Raw genomic sequence first — 19,636 nt, 5'->3', positions numbered from 1 at the left:
ACCCTAACATCATCCACAGTTCTCCGTTGTCTATAGAAAACCTTCAGATATCCTAGCCTGTTATCAAAAGCCCAGTACAAACTATTCCATATCTCTCTCTCCAGCCTATCTTGTACTTCTGCTTCCTGCATAAATCCCTCCTTTCGCTAAAGTAATCTGTATGCTCTCCTTACCCCCACTTTTCTCTGTGCCCTTTCCTCAGCAGGAATGCTAGTCCCTCTCCACCTATGAAAATTCACCTCATCCACCCAGACCAAGTACAGTTTTAGCCATTTTATAAAACTTTTCCTGATCACATCAACAGGATCCTCTGAAATCCTACCGTACTCATTGCTAGAGAATCAAAAAGGCATTGTGATGTAGGTATTTGAGTACATGACTTGTTTTTCCACCTAAACCAAAAATAAGGGATCGTTCTTTATATATTTTTTCTTATCCTCAGACCATGTGCTCATTAAGTGAGTAGAATTAATAAGGAATAGCTCTTACAAAGCCTCTGCTGATGAATTTTGTTGAGGATGTAAAATGGCACGTGATAAGCAAGAAGGACAGGTGCTCTGTGAGCACCTGAAATAGTTTTGAACCAAAAATCTGTAATGCTGTACTATAAAGAAACAGGAGAATCGCTCTGTTAAGGGAATTAATTCTAACCTAATACTTCACTGTACAAAATTTTGTTGCCTCACATGGAAATAATATGGGAGAAAGGATTGCATTTTACAATTTCAGAAAATGATTAAAATGATAAAGACAGTGTAATAATAACTAAAATGCAAATCTTAAAAATCACTCATTTATACACTTAGCAAATATAGTGTGCCTACTATGTGCTTGGCATGGTGCTTGGTGCTGGGGATATAGTGATGAACAAGATGGACGTGGTCCTTGCACACAAGGAGCTAGTGGAGGACACACATTGAACAATTAGAAGATAGTTAACAAAAGGGAAGTAACTGCATATTAGGGGACTGTACAGTATAGCTCTAACCTGATTATTAATTTATTTACTAAATGTTATTAAACACCTTCCATCCTTCCATGTGTCAGATATAGTATCATGGCCTAGAGCATACACTTATGTAACAATTATTGTGTATTAGACACTTTTCTAATTGTTGGACTTATGTTCACTTAATCTTCATAACAACCCTATGAGATAAGTACTGTAATTAGGCCCACTTTACACATGAGGAAACTGAGGCACAGAGAGATTAAATAACTTGCCCGAAGTCACCCCTATAACAAGTATCAGAGTCAGAATTTGGACTGAGGCATTCTGGCTTCATGCTTCATGCACTGAACCATTGTACTATACTGTCCTCTGGGAGCCCATCACCTAATTCACCATGTATAAAGAGGTATCATTGCTAGGCTGTGTCCAAGGCCATGTGCTGCAGAGCCCAAAGAGGGGGGCATGGGTTACTTCTCTGAGAAGGAACCCTACAGCCAAGAAGACTTTGGAAAAGTCTTTTTTTAAAATTTATTTTATTCAAGTATAGTTGAATTACAATGTTGTGTTCATTACTGCTGTACAGCAAGGTGAATCAGTTATACATATATATACATTCTTTTTCATATTCTTTTGCATTATGGTTTATCACAGGAGACTGAATGTGCTATACAGTAGGACCTTGTTATTTATCCGTTCTATATATAATAGTTTTCATCTGCTAATCCCAAACTCCCAATCCATCCCTCCCTCACCCCGCCTTGGCAACCACAAGTCTGTTCTATATGTCCGTGAGTCTGTTTCTGTTTTGTAGATAGGTTCATTTGTGTCATATTTTAGATTCCACATATATGACAGGGACATAATAGGGGCTCAATAATGTTTGGCCAATGGACAATTAAATGAGGAGGTTAGAATGGTGCCCTAGCTCTCACATCTAGGGGCAAACTGCTTCGCCTCTCTGGCTTCAGTGCACTAGAATCCTTAAGGATGCTGAGACAGGTGAACTAGAGGCTACCACATTTGTGAAACATTGAACCACATATCTCTACACTTCTTCTATTAAACAAATTTTCCTTGAGCACTTACTATGTGCCATGTGCTAGCTCTTGGGATACATCAGTGAGGAATACAAAGATTCCTGCACTAGTGGAGCTTGCAGTCTGGCTGGGAGAGATAGACAGTAAACAATGAACAAGAAGTGTACAAGTTTCTGAAACATGAGGAAACTGAGGACCAGCGAGGTTCAATGACTTGTCCAAGGCCATAGACCTGGCTAATTTGCAAACGTGCAAGTAGAAACCAGGGCTGTTGATTTCATTCTACATCTAGCGTTCCTTCCAGCCTCCACCCTCACCCCCACCAAAGGAAGAGTTAGACAAGGAGCCAGGGACTCAGGTATATAGATTAGCTTACTGAAAAGGGAAAGTTCAAGGAGATGAAGGGCATCAAATATCAAGTGCATGAATGACACATTCTTGTCCAGATACAATGTGGACTAAATGTAGACTAAATTAGAATGCAGACTAAAGCCACGTTCATCCATTCTAGACCCAGTAGAAAAAGAACACTGGAAGCATCTCTTGCTCAAAGAAGCAAAAGAGTGAATAAGTGTGATCCAAAACTTTGCAGCCTTTCAGGCAAAAGGCTTCCTAATAAAACTACCAACTTGAAAAATAGGGGGAGGAAATGCCTTCCAAATCTCCGGTGTCATGGTAGGAATAGTCCTTCTGTGATTTTTAAGCTCCATAAAGGTTGTTCCCACAGAGCATACTTAACCATCGAGATGATCTCACTGTGCAGACTTTTAATTGAGTGTGCTCAGTACAGGATGCAATTTAACATCTGATTCTTATAATGGATCATGTCATTTCAAAGGTGGTGGATACGCTCTTTGCCATTGATCATTTTCTTCCTCTAAGCACATGACGCTTAGCTGTTAGCATGTTAACTGTGCCGCTCTGATACCAAGGGGACTGCGGTGAATGGTTTTCTGATTATTTTCAGTCTGTTTTTTAGGTACGTTGAGTATTGTTAGTGGCAGTGAATTGATACTTGATATAGGATTCTTTAACCTGAAGGTCTCATGGTACTTCACAAAGGTTAACTCATTAGTCTTTAAAAATACCTCAAGAGGAATACAATAGAAGCTAGTTATAACGTAGTTTAGATTTGGATATATCGCAGGTCAAATCATACTCCCTTAAAATAGAACTCCTTGCCATGAAATCTCAGTAATACATTTAGCCTATACTGAAGATACTGGCCTTGGCTTCTAATATCAGCATTGTAAAATGCATCTACTACATGTCTTTCATAAAATCTGGCTTCTCCTGGTCACATAGTCTTTGAAGGGGAGCAAAAAAGCAGAGTTTGGAGCTTAACTCCTTTCTTCCTGATGAAACTTCCTCTGAGTCACCCCGTCTATTCTTTTTTTTTTTTTTTTTTAATATTTTATTTATTTATTTATTTATTTATGGCTGTGTTGGGTCTTCGTTTCTGTGTGAGGGCTTTCTCCAGTTGCGGCAAGTGGGGGCCATTCTTCATCGCGGTGCGCGGGCCTCTCACTATCGCGGCCTCTCTTGTTGCGGAGCACAGGCTCCAGACGCGCAGGCTCAGTAGTTGTGGCTCACGGGCCCAGTTGCTCCGCGGCATGTGGGATCCTCCCAGACCAGGGCTCGAACCCGTGTCCCCTGCACCGGCAGGCAGATTCTCAACCACTGCGCCACGAGGGAAGCCCACCCCGTCTATTCTTACTCTCAGATAACTGACTGTGAAATTCATAGAAGGTAAGCATTCACAAAGAGAGGACAGCTTCTGCTTTTTCTACCCTGATTACCTCTCATTATACTGGATCTTAGAACTGGATTCATCAGCTAGAGAGATGGAACATTACGCCCTGAAGTATTTCTGAACCTCAGATATATAGATATATATAGATATATATATATATATATATATATTTTTTTTTTTGGCTATATAACAGAAATCATCTGAGGTACTATCATCATGTACCCCATCCAAGCAGGGTTAGTTCCCGAAGATCCCATAAGGCTTTGTTATAAGGATATTTGCTTTCAGGCTATCCCATGACATGTGGCCATCTTGTCCATCGGAGAGATGACACTGCGTGTGTGTATTTGTGTGCGTGTGCACCTGTGTGTCTATTCACAGCACAGTGACTTTGAGTAATTTAACTTCTTTGAGTCTCAGCTGCCTCATTTTTGAAATGGTAGAAGATAAGCCAAATGGCCCTTGAGGCCCCTTTCAACACTGAGATCTATGATTCTTGATACTGTTTACTGAGCTGTTGACACTGATTATGAATGGTTCATGGATGCAGTCCATAAACTCTCTTAACTCCGTATTGTTTATGGTGAGGAAATATTAATTGTAAATAGTTTTGTTTTCATCATAAGGACATCCATACTTTGATATATAGACCATGCTGTTTGAGAATCTACCTCTATTTGTAGAGGTATACATGCACACACACACATAAACATGTGTATATATAACAATGTCTTGTTATGTTTTTAAGTGTTGCCTAATGGATGGTGATATGCATCTACTAATAAAACGGATAATTAGAGGAGGAAGTTGTAAAAGGCTCATATAATTATTATTGCTAGGAAAACTTTCCTTGATTACACAAGTATCATATGCTTTTAAAACATTATTAGTTTTCCCCTTTATTGAAAGTGCCAATAATCAAAAGATTTTCATCTGATTCTACATACCTATCACATACAATGCATCACTTTCCTGCAATTTCCAGGTATTGATTAGGCAATTTGAAATGATTAGTGTGTACGCTGTATTTTTCCTACAGATATTACAGTAGCAGCAGGGTTGTACCTGCCATTTGATAAAGAAGCTTTGTTCAAAATCTAATGTACATGCTGCAGGCACAACGATATAGTCATTCATCATGCCACTGAAGAGAAAAATCCACTCATATATAAAGTAACTACCATTAAGTATCTTCAGTAGAAAAGAGATAATCAATGTACCCAGATTAGGAACCTAGGATTGCAGGTACTTTTCCCTCTTCAGTTCGGGGGACACACTTGAATTTCTTAGGCACAGTAGCTGAGTTCTCAGAAGAAAAGTTTCTATTAATTAGTAAACAGTGTTAATATATTATAATGCTACAAATTCCCTGGACTTAAAAGAAAAGCTCAAATATAGACAACTAGTCACCGAAACATGATGGGAAGTTCTTTTTAGCGTACAGGGACAAAAGGCTTATGACTAATTCCTATGTAGGCTTAATTATTTTTAACTTGCATTCAAAGTATGACAACCTCTGATCAAATTTATTTTAAAGTAATTCTTTTTCTACTCAGTAAAAAAATAAAGGGTAAACCTTAAGGTGACTCTGATTTGATTGATTTAATAAAACAAACCCCTGCTTGAAACATAGTGGCTACACCATTAACACTACAGTGAGGTCAAAACATTAACTGTAGATTTACTGAATCAGTAAGTGAAGTTCATTGGTGGCACTAGAAATACAACCCAAGAGCATCCTTAATAGAATTTCAATTCAAATTAAGTGTGTAAGATGGAATCCACATAAATATTTTTGAGAGGTAGATATGAAATGGAAAAAAATCATACTATTATCATGATTTCCTAGCAACACATCCTACTCAGAGATGGTTTGACACCCCCTAAGTTTTTTTTGTCTCAAGTGAAAATAGAAATTGAACTCCAAAATATTCTCAGATTCAAAAATCCCTTATTTTTATAAAAGAGAGTTCATTTAATAGCCATAAGATTATATATACAGTGAGGTGATTCAAAGCTCATCAGATATCAAATGTTTTCAAAATACGTCTTTTACATTCTGTTCTGAGACAATAAAAACCATGCCTGTTCTGCAATCATTAGCAGGCTGCAATGCAAAAATCCAGCGAAACTTTTGACAATTTGACAAGTTTGAAAAAGGAAGTACATTTGCAGCTTCCTCTCTGTAAATCTGAACTAACTCTACTGACTGTTCCAGGACATTAAAGCTTTAAAATTGTTTTTCAAACCAGGGACATATATTAAAATAAGGTGGCAACTGTGAGGCAAGAAAATGTAATTAAGTAAGCATGAGTGTGAAGATGCATGCTTACTTACATGGTTAAAGTACAGTTAATAATAAGGAATGCATTTGGACAGACCAGTAGGGGCATCAAAAGAAAACAGGAAAATTCTGTGCTTCACTATTAAATGCGTTCCTCTCATTTGCCCAAAGTCTTATTCTGAATTCCAATTCATTTTCTATTTGGCATTTTTCTCAATTCACATTTATCTACATGAAATGGAAACACACCCAGAAAAGGGTGTATCTAAAAGGTGTATTTGGCCCTGTAGGTGAGATCCTGCAGGGAAAGTGGCCACCTGGGTGCCCACCTCCACAGTCTGACCTGCCGCCTGCTTCTCTAGTGGAGATGGCTGAGAGAGCTCGAAGGAAGCCAGAATTCAGTTGTGCACAATCGGTGGCCAGGACATACACAAGGATCAGAATAAGTTGTCCCAGTCCTGTGCAAAATCAAACGATTAGAGATACTGAAGAGCACCCCATACATCTCCCCCAAATAAACTGAAGGATACTTTCACTCCTGTAATTAAAACATCCTGCGTTTATCTGTTGGTTTTAATTTTTTCTCCAAATACTTACATATCCATTTTCTTCATTTCATTATTATGGCCATAATCCGGGGTCATTATTAGAATGTGGATTGCATATTGAGCTTTGATGATACAAAATACCTCCAGGACTGTTCCAGAGATTTGCTCTACATGTATTCTTCTGAGTCATTGGAAAGAAGGAGAAGAGGCATAGGAAGGACAGAGATTAGTCCTTCATTAAAGAGTAAGGACAATACATTTTTACCTGGAAACTTAATAAGGTGGAGCTCATAGAAATTCTGAATGGGTACTTGCCTCTGCTATAAAGAACTTGACTTGTACTTCCACATTCCTAATAACCTAGCAAACAGGTTTCTATTACTCTCGTAACATCCATAAGGTCTAAGCAGGGTTGGTAATAAGTTTCCTCATTTTATAGCTGAAGGAACTAATTTGCCGTGAGACACAAGGAAAAAGTTACTTTATTGTATATGCTTCAGAGTTGAGGTTGGCAATAGAATTCACAGCCCAGTGTCCTATCCTAAGGATCAGTGTGGATTAATTTTGTTTTTATGCTGCTTGTGACTTGCAGAGCTTCTTGAATATAAGAACCCATGTCTTATATACACTACCAAATGTAAAATAGATAGCTAGTGGGAAGCAGCCGCATAGCACAGGGAGATCAGCTCGGTGCTTTGTGACCACCTAGAGGGGTGGGGTAGGGAGGGTGGGAGGGAGACGCAAGAGGGAGGAGATATGGGGATATATGTATACATATAGCTGATTCACTTTGTTATACAGCAGAAACTAACACAACAATGTAAAGCAATTATACTCCCATAAAGATGTTAAAAAAAAAAAAGAACCCATGTCTTTCATAAATCATAGAAAATGTTTAGTCATCATCTCATCGGATCTTGATTTTCCCACTTTCTCTGTTACCTCCTTTCAGAAGTTCCATTAGACTGTCCCACTCTGGCCTCTATGTCTTTTATTCTTTTTCCAATTTTACATTTCTTTGTTTCTCTGTTGTTTTATAGGTGATTTCTTCAAATTTGTCTTCTGGCTCACTAAATATCTCTTCAGCTGTGTTTATTATGGTGGTTAACCCTTCCATTAGATTTTAAATTTCAGTGATTTCTTTTGATTTCTAAAATTTTAATTTAGTTTTTTTTCAAATATGCCCATTCAGAGAGCCTTGTTCCAATTCAACAGATGTTACCTTTCCATTGTCAGCACTGCCACTGAATCTCTAGAAAATTGGCAATGAGCATATATACAGGGCAGGATCCCAGCATCTATCTCTTCCTTGACTATCAGAATGTTCTGATTTAGGGGAGAAGTAGGTTGATGAAAGTGATCTGAGCCAGTGTTGGGAAAAAAAAACCAATGTTATGAAAATTGTCAGAGATTCAGCATAGAAAAATTCAGACAGAAATGAACTCAAATCCCAGCTCTGCTTCTAAGAGTTACTGTGTGACCTTGAGTAAGTTAATTGGTTTCTCCGAGCCTCTCCTGTAAAATGGGGAAGTAATTCTTACTTTGTAGGGTAGTTGTAAGGGTTAAATGAGATAATATATGTGAAACACCTATCATAGTGCTTCTCCCATAGTAGACATTAAATTATAATAATAAATGGTAGCCATTATTGTCATTATATTTCAATTCTCATTGTAAAGACACATTTCAAAGACAAATCTTTTGTAAGTAGAAGATAAATTAGTAGCTGTCTCAAAGAAGTTCATTTTCAGACGTGGTAAAGCTGAATTAATTTAAAGGAGTATGAAAATTCTTTCTATTCCAAAGTCATTACATTTATTTTTGGTCCCTTTCCAAATGGTATTATTTCTTGTGTTTGTAGAATAGATGTTTCACTGAAAAGTTGGCTAAAAAGTATTTATTCTATCTCTCCACTCCCTTTACTTTAAGTCCTGCTATTCATCATAAAATCACATTCGAGGAAAATTTATATTCCTGATCTGTCTGCTAAGATTAGGTTCGGTAACAGGAAATACCTCCCTCAGGGGAGGCAAAAAAAGAGTAGCTTTAACAAGATATAACTTTGACCTTACTCTCACACAAAAGAAATCTAGAGGTGGGCAGACCAAGGCTTATATGATGACTCCAGAAAGAAAGTTTCTGCTGGCTCACACCTCTAGTATCCCTAAGATGGGACACTTATCCTCATAGTACACAATGGCAGCCAGTGCTCCAGCCACCACATCTTCATTTCAGGCAAGATGAAAGAATGGAGGAGAAAAGGGCCTGTCTCCTCTCTTTTAAGGAGACTTCATTGATGCTACTGCTGGAAACATTTACTTATATCTCATTGACCAATAATTAAATCATGTGACCACACCTAGATGCAAAGGAAGCCAAGAAATGTAATCTTTATTTAAGGAAGCCATGTACACAGCTAAATAACATCAAATTTCATTGTAGTTTTCTAGCTTCCAACCAACACATCAGGGCAACAAGATCACTTCCGTGACTCACCATGTCCTCAACATAAAGCCAAACCCATAGCTCAATAGAAATAAAACTTTCTTTGTATTGGGACAGTGAGACACTTCGCCTACGGATCCTCTTCAAGATTTCGTATGGAAAATGAATTAAGGTATCTCCTTATTAGTTGTCGTATTGATAGCATGTTGAAATGACAATATTTTTGACATATTGGGTTAAATACAATATATTATTAACATTAATTTCACCTGTATTTAAAAAAATTTTAATGTGGCTACTAGAAAATTTAAAGTTACACCTGTGGCTTACATTTGAGGTTCACATTATATTTCTATTGGACAGCATTGCTCTAGCATATGGAAGTATTAAGTTTAGCCTGGAAAATATAGCTAAATGTATCTTCTAAATTAAACTGAACATAATATAACTAAATGTATCTTGCAAATTAAACTGAACATATTCAGATAGCAAGGTAACTTGAATAAGTACCTTGTAGTATAGGATTGTCAACAAAGTCAGCTGTATGTGGAAAAGGTTTACCAAAAATGATGATTTGGGTTTTAGTATAATTGATCAACAATCCTTTTTGGCACTAAGACACCAAGGGTAACCATAATTAAATCCAGTTCTAGTTTATGACAATAAAACCATAAGAAAGAAGTATAAAAGAATGCTTATACTTATATTTCCTAAGACAGGAGAAGCATCAAGTCATTATACTCAGAGTTCTGCAAAATATGATAAAGAATACAAATGTGGGACAACAGTAGAATAATTAAATGCCTAATGATAACCTACTTCTTGTATAGAACATAGGCCTGAGAAGCCCAGACTTTTAATCTCTCAAGAAGGAAACCAGCATATGTTTTAAATAAAATGTCTAATGAAATAATAGGTTTCTAACTTGGATGGACGAAAGAGTTTTTATGTCATAAAATGAGTTAGGACACTCTTGAGTCCAGCCAGAAAACCTATAGAGATAATAAACAAACTGGCACGGATTAGAGCTTGTCATTCAGAGTGGCTCTTGGGTGGTTCTTCAACCATGAAATCTTCCTCAGATGCTTTATTTAGCTTGATTGTTTAAAAAATCATGTGTGCTATATAAGGGGGAATTACTAAAACATAGACAGAGGTGGCTCGGGATCACCAAGTTGTCACTTGTCATCTGAGAGATGCCATGACCTTGCTCTCTAAGTACATACCTGTGTAACTACCACAGACCCTGGCCTCTTTACGGGATGGAACAACCAAATTCAGATCTTTCCACAAGGTCATATGAAATCTGAGTTTTTACTTAGCAATAAGCTTTTCATAAACACAGCTTGACTTTGATAAAAATCCAATGGCCTCTTTTTATTTAGGAAGGTCACCACGTTTGTTTTTCTCTATCCAACATTCTTGGCAAACCAGATACTAGGACAGTAGAGACAGAGAGTGTATCCATTTTAATTATCATCCACCCATTCATAATGAGAGATGTCCCTCGCTTAAGGACCATGAGGGAAGGATTGAAATGGCCCTTGGGAATCAGTGGATTACCAATAGAGTGTGATAGCTCCCAGGCCATCTCAATCCTCTCAGCCTCCTGGCATTGTCAGTCCAAACATAAATGCAAAAGAGCTCTAGAACAGCTATACCAAGGGTTAAAATAGTGACAAAATTATTAATTTCTGCCTTTTTCGTAATATCCATCTAAGCAAGGTAGTGAGAAAGAGAAGCTAATCCTAGTCAATAATCCTATATAGCAAATAAAATCTATAATGTTGGCCTCCAGGCTAGATACAAAGTTTCTAGATTTATCCCACATCCTACTCTTCAGTACCAGCAGCTTTGGTGCATAAAAACATTTTTTATGTGTGAGGAAATTTCCTTTTGGGTTAATACATCTCCCTCTAAAAATATATCTCTCTCTAAAAGATTGGTTCATGGGGAAGCAACCCACATAGTCCCTGAAGACTTCTGGTAGAAAGCAATAGGATCCACCACCATCCTAGAATTCAACTCTTAAGATATGACTAATTCTACCATAAGGAGCAGAGAATGGATAAAAGTTCAAAGATGATTTTAAAAGGGCCATATATCCAAGCAAACTGTGTGCACCTTGACAGGAGATATACAAGGGTAAAGGCAAATCATTTCCAGATTGTCAGGGAACTGAATCAGGACCAAAAGGAAGACAGTCCAGTATATAAGTCAGACATTCAATAGCGGTTCACCTTACCTCTGCCAAGTTTTGTAGTTGTTATTGTTTCTTAGCTAAGTGGAGAGGGAGAGAGGCAAAACTCTCATATATGGGAAGATACCTATGTTAAACACAAGGTCTCATGAACATGTTTAAACCAATCAGAAAAGACAGTGTAACAACAGGGTCTCTACCTGTGGAATTCCAGCCTGGGATGTACCAGAAAAATCCTGGTCATCAAAGAACACTTTGGTGACTCTGAGGATTCTATTTTATATAGATAGATACATCCAATATAATTATTATATAGTACATTGTCTGTTGAAGCTTCTACCAACACTGGACTAGTTCAACCTAATCTGGCAGACAAAAACCTCTGTCTGCAAAGTTGGAAGACCCCCTATTTCTGCAAATGTATTAGACATACTTTTTCTGGCCCAGGTAATCTGTACCATGGTGGGGCTCATTAATGACTATAATGATGATTATGATAATAATAATAGTGACAAAGATATTACATTTATTGAGCTCTTACTATATACGTGCTTTACATTATTATGCATTTAATCTTCATGACAAGTCAGTATTTCCAAAGTATTTTCTATACAACTGTTTACTGCAAGATGTTATAGACAAACAAAAACCATTCTATGGTGAAAAAGTAAAAGGAGAAATCTACGTGTTAGCTCCCACTTGAAAATTCACAAAGCACATTCTCATGTTATAGATTCTAAAAATTCCCTGCATGAGGAAAGCTGTCTACCAGAGCTTCCCACAAAATTTTGATCAGTAAACCCAGGTTTCGCTTAACATTTCTTTATATCCTGTGGAGATAGAAGTGTTCTTTGGAACCACTTTGGGAAAAGGTGCTATAGAATGCTATCATCATTTTATAGATAAGGAAATGAAAACCTAGAGAAGTTCAGCAGTGTACCTCAGATCACATAGCCATTTGGAGGCAGAACCTTTGAAGCTAGGTCTATTTATTGCCAAAGCCCATACTCATCATTAACTGTAATGACTCAGATAATTGTTATCACATATTAACTGTCTATTATGTTCAATATGCTATATGTATATTGCCTTTCATCCTTGTAACAATCCTGCAGTGAGAGTACTGTTATTCCCATTTTATAAATGAAGAAAATGAGGCTTGATTAGATCCATACAAATTGTGAGATTTTTTGTTCTAGTTCTGTGGGAAAATGCCAGTGGTAGTTTGATAAGGATTGCATTGAATCTGTAGATTGCTTTGGGTAGTATAGTCATTTTCACAATGTTGATTCTTCCAATCCAAGAACATGGTATATCTCTCCATCTGTTTGTAACGTCTTTAATTTCTTTCATCAGTGTCTTACAATGTTCTGCATACAGGTCTTCTGTCTCCTTAGGTAGGTTTATTCCTAGGTATTTTATTCTTTTTGTTGCAATGGTAAATGGAAGTGTTTCCTTCATTTTTCTTTCAGGTTTTTCATCATTAGTGTATAGGAATGCAAGAGATTTCTGTGCATTAATTTTGTATCCTGCTACTTTACCAAATTCATTGATTAGCTCTAGTAGTTTTCTGGTAGCATCTTTAGGATTCTTTATGTATAGTATCATGCCATCTGCAAACAGTGACAGTTTTACTTCTTCTTTTCCGACTTGGATTCCTTATATTTATTTTTCTTCTCTGATTGATTGCCGTGGCTATGTTGAATCATAGTGGTGAGAGTGGACATCCTTGTCTTGTTCCTGATCTTAAAGGAAATGGTTTCAGTTTTTAACCATTGAGAACGATGTTGGCTGTGGGTTTGTCATATATGGCCTTTATTATGTTGAAGTAAGTTCCCTCTGTGCCTACTTTCTGCAGGGTTTTTATCATAAATTGGTGTTGAATTTTGTCAAAAGCTTTTTCAGCATCTGTTGAGATGATCATATGGTTTTTCTCCTTCAATTTGTTAATTTGGTTTATCACATTGATTGATTTGCATATATTGAAGAATCCTTACATTCCTGGGGTAAACCCCACTTTATCATGGTGCATGATCCTTCTAAAGTGCTGTTGGATTCTGTTTGCTAGTATTTTGTTGAGGATTTTTGCATCTATGTTCATCAGTGATATTGGCCTGTAGTTGTGTTTCTTTGTGACATCTTTGTCTGGTTCTGCTATAAGGGTGATGGTGGCCTCGTAGAATGAGTTTGGGAGTGTTCCTCCCTCTGCAATATTTTGGAAGAGTTTGAGAAGGATAGGTGTTAGCTCTTCTCTAAATGTTTGATAGAATTCACCTGTGAAGCCATCTGTTCTTGGGCTTTTGTTTGTTGGAAGATTTTTAATCACAGTCTCAATTTCAGTGCTTGTGATTGGTCTGTTTATATTTTCTATTTCTTCCTGGTTCCGTCTCGGAAGGTTGTGCTTTTCTAAGAAATTGTCCATTTCTTCCAGGTTGTCCATTTTATTGACATAGAGTTCTTGTAGTAATCTCTCATGATCCTTTGTATTTCTGCAGTGTCGGTTGTTACTTCTCCTTTTTCATTTCTAATTCTACTGATTTGAGTGTTCTCCCTTTTTTTCTTGATGAGTCTGGCTAATGGTTTATCAATTTTGTTTATCTTCTCAAAGAACCAGCTTTTAGTTTTATTGATCTTTGCTATTGTTTCCTTCATTTCTTTTTCATTTATTTCTTATCTGATCTTTATGATTTCTTTCCTTCTGCTAACTTTGGCGTTTTTTTGTTCTTCTTTCTCTAATTACTTTAGGTGTAAGGTTAGATTGTTTACTTGAGATTTTTCTTGTTTCTTTAGGTAGGCTTGTATAGCTATAAACTCCCCTGTTAGAACTGCTTTTGCTGCATCCCATAGGTTTTGGGTCATCGTGTTTTCATTTGTCATTTGTTTCTAGGTATTTTTTGATTTCCCCTTTGATTTCTTCAGTGATCTCTTGGTTATTAAGTAGTGTATTGTTTAGCCTCCATGTGTTTGTATTTTTCACAGATTTTTTTCCTGCAGTTGATATCTAGTCTCATAGCGTTGTGGTCAGAAAAGATACTTGATACGATTTCAATTTTCTTAAATTTACTGAGGCTTGATTTGTGACCCAAGATATGATCTATCCTGGAGAATGTTCCATGAGCACTTGAGAAGAAAGTGTAATCTGTTGTTTTTGAATGGAATGTCCTATAAATATCAATTAAATCTATCTGGTCTATTGTGTCATTTAAAGCTTTTCTTTCCTTATTTATTTCCATTTTGGATGATCTGTCCATTGGTGAAAGTGGGGGGTTAAAGTCCCCTACTCTGATTGTGTTACTGTCGATTTCCCCTTTTATGGCTGTTAGCATTTGCCTTATGTTTTGAGGTGCTCCTATGTTGGGTGCATAAATATTTACAATTGTTGTATCTTCTTCTTGGATTGATCCCTTGATCATTATGTAGTGTTCTTCTTTGTCTCTTGTAATAGTCTTTATTTTAAAGTCTATTTTGTCTGATATGAGAATTGCTACTCCAGCTTTCTCTTGATTTCCATTTGCATGGAATATCTTTTTCCATCCCCTCACTTTCAGTCTGTATGTGTCCCTAGGTCTAAAGTGGGTCTCTTGTAGACAACATATATACGGGTCTTGTTTTTGTATCCATTCAGCCAGTCTATGTTTTTGGTTGGAGCATTTAATCCATTTACATTTAAGGTAGTTATCCATATGTATGTTCCTATTACTATTTTCTTAATTATTTTGGGTTTGTTATGGTTGGTCTTTTCCTTCTCTTGTGTTTCCTGCCTAGAGAAGTTCCTTTAGCATTTGTTGTAAAGCTGGTTTGGTGGTGCTGAATTCTCTTAGCTTTTGCTTGTCTGTAAAGGTTTTAATTTCTCTGTCGGTTCTGAATGAGATCTTTGCTGGGTAGAGTAATCTTGGTTGTAGATTTTTCCCTTTCATCACTTTAAATATGTCCTACCATTCCCTTCTGGCTTGCAGAGTTTCTGCTGAAAGATCAGCTGTTAACCTCATGGGGATTCCCTTGTATGTTATTTGTTGTTTTTCCCTTCCTGCTTTTAATTTTTTTTCTTTGTATTTAATTTTTGATAGTTTGATTACTATGTGTCTTGGCATGTTTCTCCTTGGATTTATCCTGTATGCGACTCTCTGCGCTTCCTGGACTTGATTGACTCTTTCCTTTCCCATATTAGGGAAGTTTTCAACTATAATCTCTTCAAATATTTTCTCAGTCCCTTTCTTTTTCTCTTCTTCTTCTGGGACCCCTATAATCCTAATGTTGGTGCGTTTAATGTTGTCCCAGAGATCTCTGAGACTGTCCTCAATTCTTTTCATTCTTTTTTCTTTTTTCTGCTCTGTGGTAGTTACTTCCACTATTTTATCTTCCAGGTCACTTATCCGTTCTTCTGCCTCAGTTATTCTGCTATTGATTCCTTCTAGAGAATTTTTAATTTCATTTATTGTGTTGTTCATCATTGTTTGCTTGCTCTTTAGTTCTTCTAGGTCCTTGTTAAACGTTTCTTGTATTTTCTCCACTCCATTTCCAAGATTTTAGATCACCTTTACTATCATTACTCTGAATTCTTTTTCAGGTAGACTGCCTATTTCCTCTTCATTTGTTTGGTCTGTTGGGTTTTTACCTTGCTCCTTCGTCTGTTGTGTGTTTCTCTGTCTTCTCATTTTGCTTAACTTACTGTGTTTGATGTCTCCTTTTCACAGGCTGCAGGTTCATAGTTCTCCAACCCCACCCATTAGCAGAGAGGCTGCCTAAAATCATAATAAGTTCACAGGCACCGCAAAACACACCACCGGTTGTGGTCCTGCCCACCAGAAAGACAAGATCCAGCCTCATCCACCAGAACACAGGCACCAGTCCCCTCCACCAGAAAGCCTACACAACCCCCTGAACCAACCTTAGCCACTGGGGGAAGACACCAAAAACAACATGCACACACTCTTTAACACTGCACAATCACACATATACTGAAATATACCATCGCACACTCATGCATGCACTCAAACACATGCTTGCTCACTCATACACTCCCCTGCACACTTGCATACATTCACCCACTTCCACTCACACACACACAGTGTATATCCATTTATGAAGAATATTGTCATTAGTTTGAATAAAAAGAAAATTATTTTATAAAATCCTCAGCCTAAGCTTATTTTATGTGCCCATTGAACACTTAAGAATTTATTTACTTAGGTTACATTCTACATCAGAGTGGGTAGAGAATTTTAGAGGCTGTAAATTGTATTCATGCCCTTTTGAAAGTTAACTCTCCCTCATTCTACCTCCAAATACAGAACATGTTTAAAACTGAAGTGCTTTGGGAAAAAAATGTAAAATGTTGTAATAGTTGTAAATTGGTATGTGCACTGTAGAGTAATTTAAAATCATTAGAAAGATGAATTTTTTTAAAGTAAGTGCCTCGCAAGAAAATGAGTGAAGCAATATCACAGTGTATTAATGGAGCTCGAGACATCTTAAATTGATTTTGAAATTAAACATCAAAAACTGAAACTTGAAAAAAAAATAATTAGGTAAACCATTATATGTATCGCAATCAAAAAGAAAAAACCTCTTGAAATTTAGGAAATTGCAAATTAATGGTGTCAGTCATCCTGATTTGGCAAGGGCAAGGATTGTCAATGAAAAGAAAACATATGTCTACTTAAAATATTCTTGAAAACTGAGCTGTGCCCAGGGTTTGCTGCTCTGTTTTGGTTTCTGGTGGGACGTTCTTCTGCTTATATTACATATCAGTGTAAGAGGTACATTCTGCAAAGGACTTGCAAACCTCTTATCAGTGGAAGACTTGACCCTGTGATCTTTTTGCAAAGGAAGGTGGTGACACTAGCCTGGAGGAAATGGTCAAGCTACTCATCTCCTCTTTTCCCACCCCTAATATTAGATTGAACTGTATGAAATTGCTGATATTTGACCTATAAATGTGACATTTTCATACGATTCAACCTAATATTTTCAATAAAACTAGATTTCGGAGGGAAGGGAGTGCTAATTATCTGGCACAGAAGTGGACTTCTGACTCCATCAGTATACTGAAAATAAAAGTGATCTAAAAATCATTTCTGAGACATGTAGCTAGTTACTTAATTGCTAGTAGCTCATGTGTTAAAAAATGGGAATAAAACCAACCTGCCACACATAACTCAAAAGTTAACTGGATGAAATTAAATAGCAGGTATGTTTTTAAACAGTCCAAATTACAATATAAATAAACTTAAGTGCATCCTCCCTTGTCTGGATCTTTCATTTTTTTCAGGCTGTTCTCAGTGTGTAAGCTAGCTTGCCCGAAGGGTTTCTCCATTTTTACTATCAGGGCCAAATATAATACTTAATAATTTGAAACATCTCCATGCTGAAAACATTTATCTTCAGCTACTCCTGCATAAGGAGGATTAAGAAATCTTCAACTCTATCTGGATTTCTCTATTATATGGATTGAACCCAGTCTCTGTCAATACAGGTACCTACAGTTTTGTTCTATTCTATTCTTCTCCTATCTCCTTGGGTCTCTAGCAACTCCTGTCGAGTAGAGTGACAAGATACAATCTACCACCTTCTTCTAGGTAACTCCTCCTGTTACTTATTCTTCAGGGACATACTGGTGATATTGCGTGCTTTGTTTGGTTGTGACCTTGACCATTTATAGTAATTATCTCCATAAGGAGAATGATTTCAGCTCTGAAAAAAGAACTTACTCAGGCTCTGTGTAAGGCAACAGGCTTATATTATGCACCTACTATGTGCTGAATCCTATGTGTTGTGGGAATGGGACATACAAACAGAATGGTAATCCAAACAGTATGCCTGTTATTCAAAAGAGAGAGAAATCAGCTGCAACTTAAATGTGCCATAGTATCAGGATTGTTAGGTAAATTAGGGTGCGTTTTGGAATATAGTTACAATGTTTACAAAGAACTTTTAATTTATATTAGAAAGTTCTCAAGATATAGGAAGTCCAAAAGTAAACTAAAAAAATGTATCTAATATGTCCATAAAGTACATAAAGTACAGAATAGAAGGAAAGATGCCAAAATATCAGTAGCATTTTTCACTAGACTGGGGGGTGTGTCTTTTTCTTCTTTACTCTTTTCTGTATTAGGGACTCACAGGATTTAGGAATGTAGAGAACAACATAATTTAAAATTCTGGGCAAAAAGATACTTGAAGATAAGTTAAGGCCCTTGTTCATTCAGAGAAAAGAGAGCTTGTAAGAGACTTAGTAATAGTCTTCAAGTACTTGTAGAGCTTTCAGATAAGGTATAGTGACCAGGTGTTCCCAACCCCATAAAAATATAGAGTAAAAAGATATAAGTAAAATACAGAAAAAGAAATCAAGTTTGGCCATATGGGAAAATTTCACAGGGGGATGAGATCATTTAAAAATCAGAATTGCTTATGTTGGCAAATCATGGCATTTCCCTTTTAGGTTATTGGAACAACAATTTGTTCATCTGCCTATGAAGATTCAGGAACAATCTGGGCAGTCTCCTAAAGGCAGAGGGGTTAACTGATTATAATCTTGAAATTACTTCATCCTTTGATTACATCTTTTGTTTTGTGCCCTCAGAGCACATGGTATAACTCTAGCCTCTGAACATTATACCCTTTATTATGGGCCATTCTGTTCAAATGCATCTTGATAGTCTTTAGGAAAGCAACTGGAGAAGATGCTCAATTCACTAGTAATCAGTGAAATAAAAATCAAAAAGAGACTTCTTTTTTCACTCATATTGGTCAAAAGTGTCTAGAAACAAGTGTTCTTTCACTCTCCTTGTGGGTGTATTAATTGGTACAGTCTTTTGTCGGTATCTATCAAAATTTAAAATGCAGATAGCCTTCACCCCAGTAATTCCATTTCTAAGAAATATCCTAGAGAAATACTGGCACATGTGCACAAAGAGGCATTGTTTACAATAGAAAAAAGTGTACAAACTATCTAAATGTCCATTTGTAAAGATTAAACTATATAACATCCAGACTAGGGTATGCTATATACCAAAAGAATGAGTTAGTTCTAAATGAACAATAATATTGTCTTAGAAATATTACCCAGTTCTAGAAAAATATATACAATATTATACCATTTAGGTTAAAGTACTGTTTAGTCATGTATCTCTGTGTACGTATATTAATTTATTACATAGAAAGATGTCCAGAGAGAATTTTTATCAAAGAGTTATTGGTGGTTACCTTCTTGAGAAGTAACTATGACTGGTGGCTCAAGATGTATTATTGTTTTATCTGTAGTCAGAAGTTTTACAATGAAAATGTATTTTTTAATTACTTGTAATAGCATGTAATTAAAGACAAATAAAAATTAGGAAACGGGTATACAACATAGAAATGGAGGCAAATGTTTAAAATAGATGTTCATGGCATTTGACAAGGAAAAAAACTAGGAA

General features: G+C 36.6%; 1 protein-coding gene across 3 annotated transcripts in view; it reads left to right on the top strand.

The window, feature by feature from the left end:
• Positions 1-19,636, top strand: part of TENM1 (teneurin transmembrane protein 1) — a 557,972-nt gene that overhangs the window by 309,443 nt on the left and 228,893 nt on the right. The window lies entirely within an intron of this gene.

Source organism: Balaenoptera ricei, chromosome X, assembly GCF_028023285.1.
Source record: "Balaenoptera ricei isolate mBalRic1 chromosome X, mBalRic1.hap2, whole genome shotgun sequence".
NCBI lineage: Eukaryota > Metazoa > Chordata > Mammalia > Artiodactyla > Balaenopteridae > Balaenoptera > Balaenoptera ricei.
Note: the sequence above shows the minus strand (reverse complement) of the source record. Positions and strands in the feature narration are given on the sequence as shown.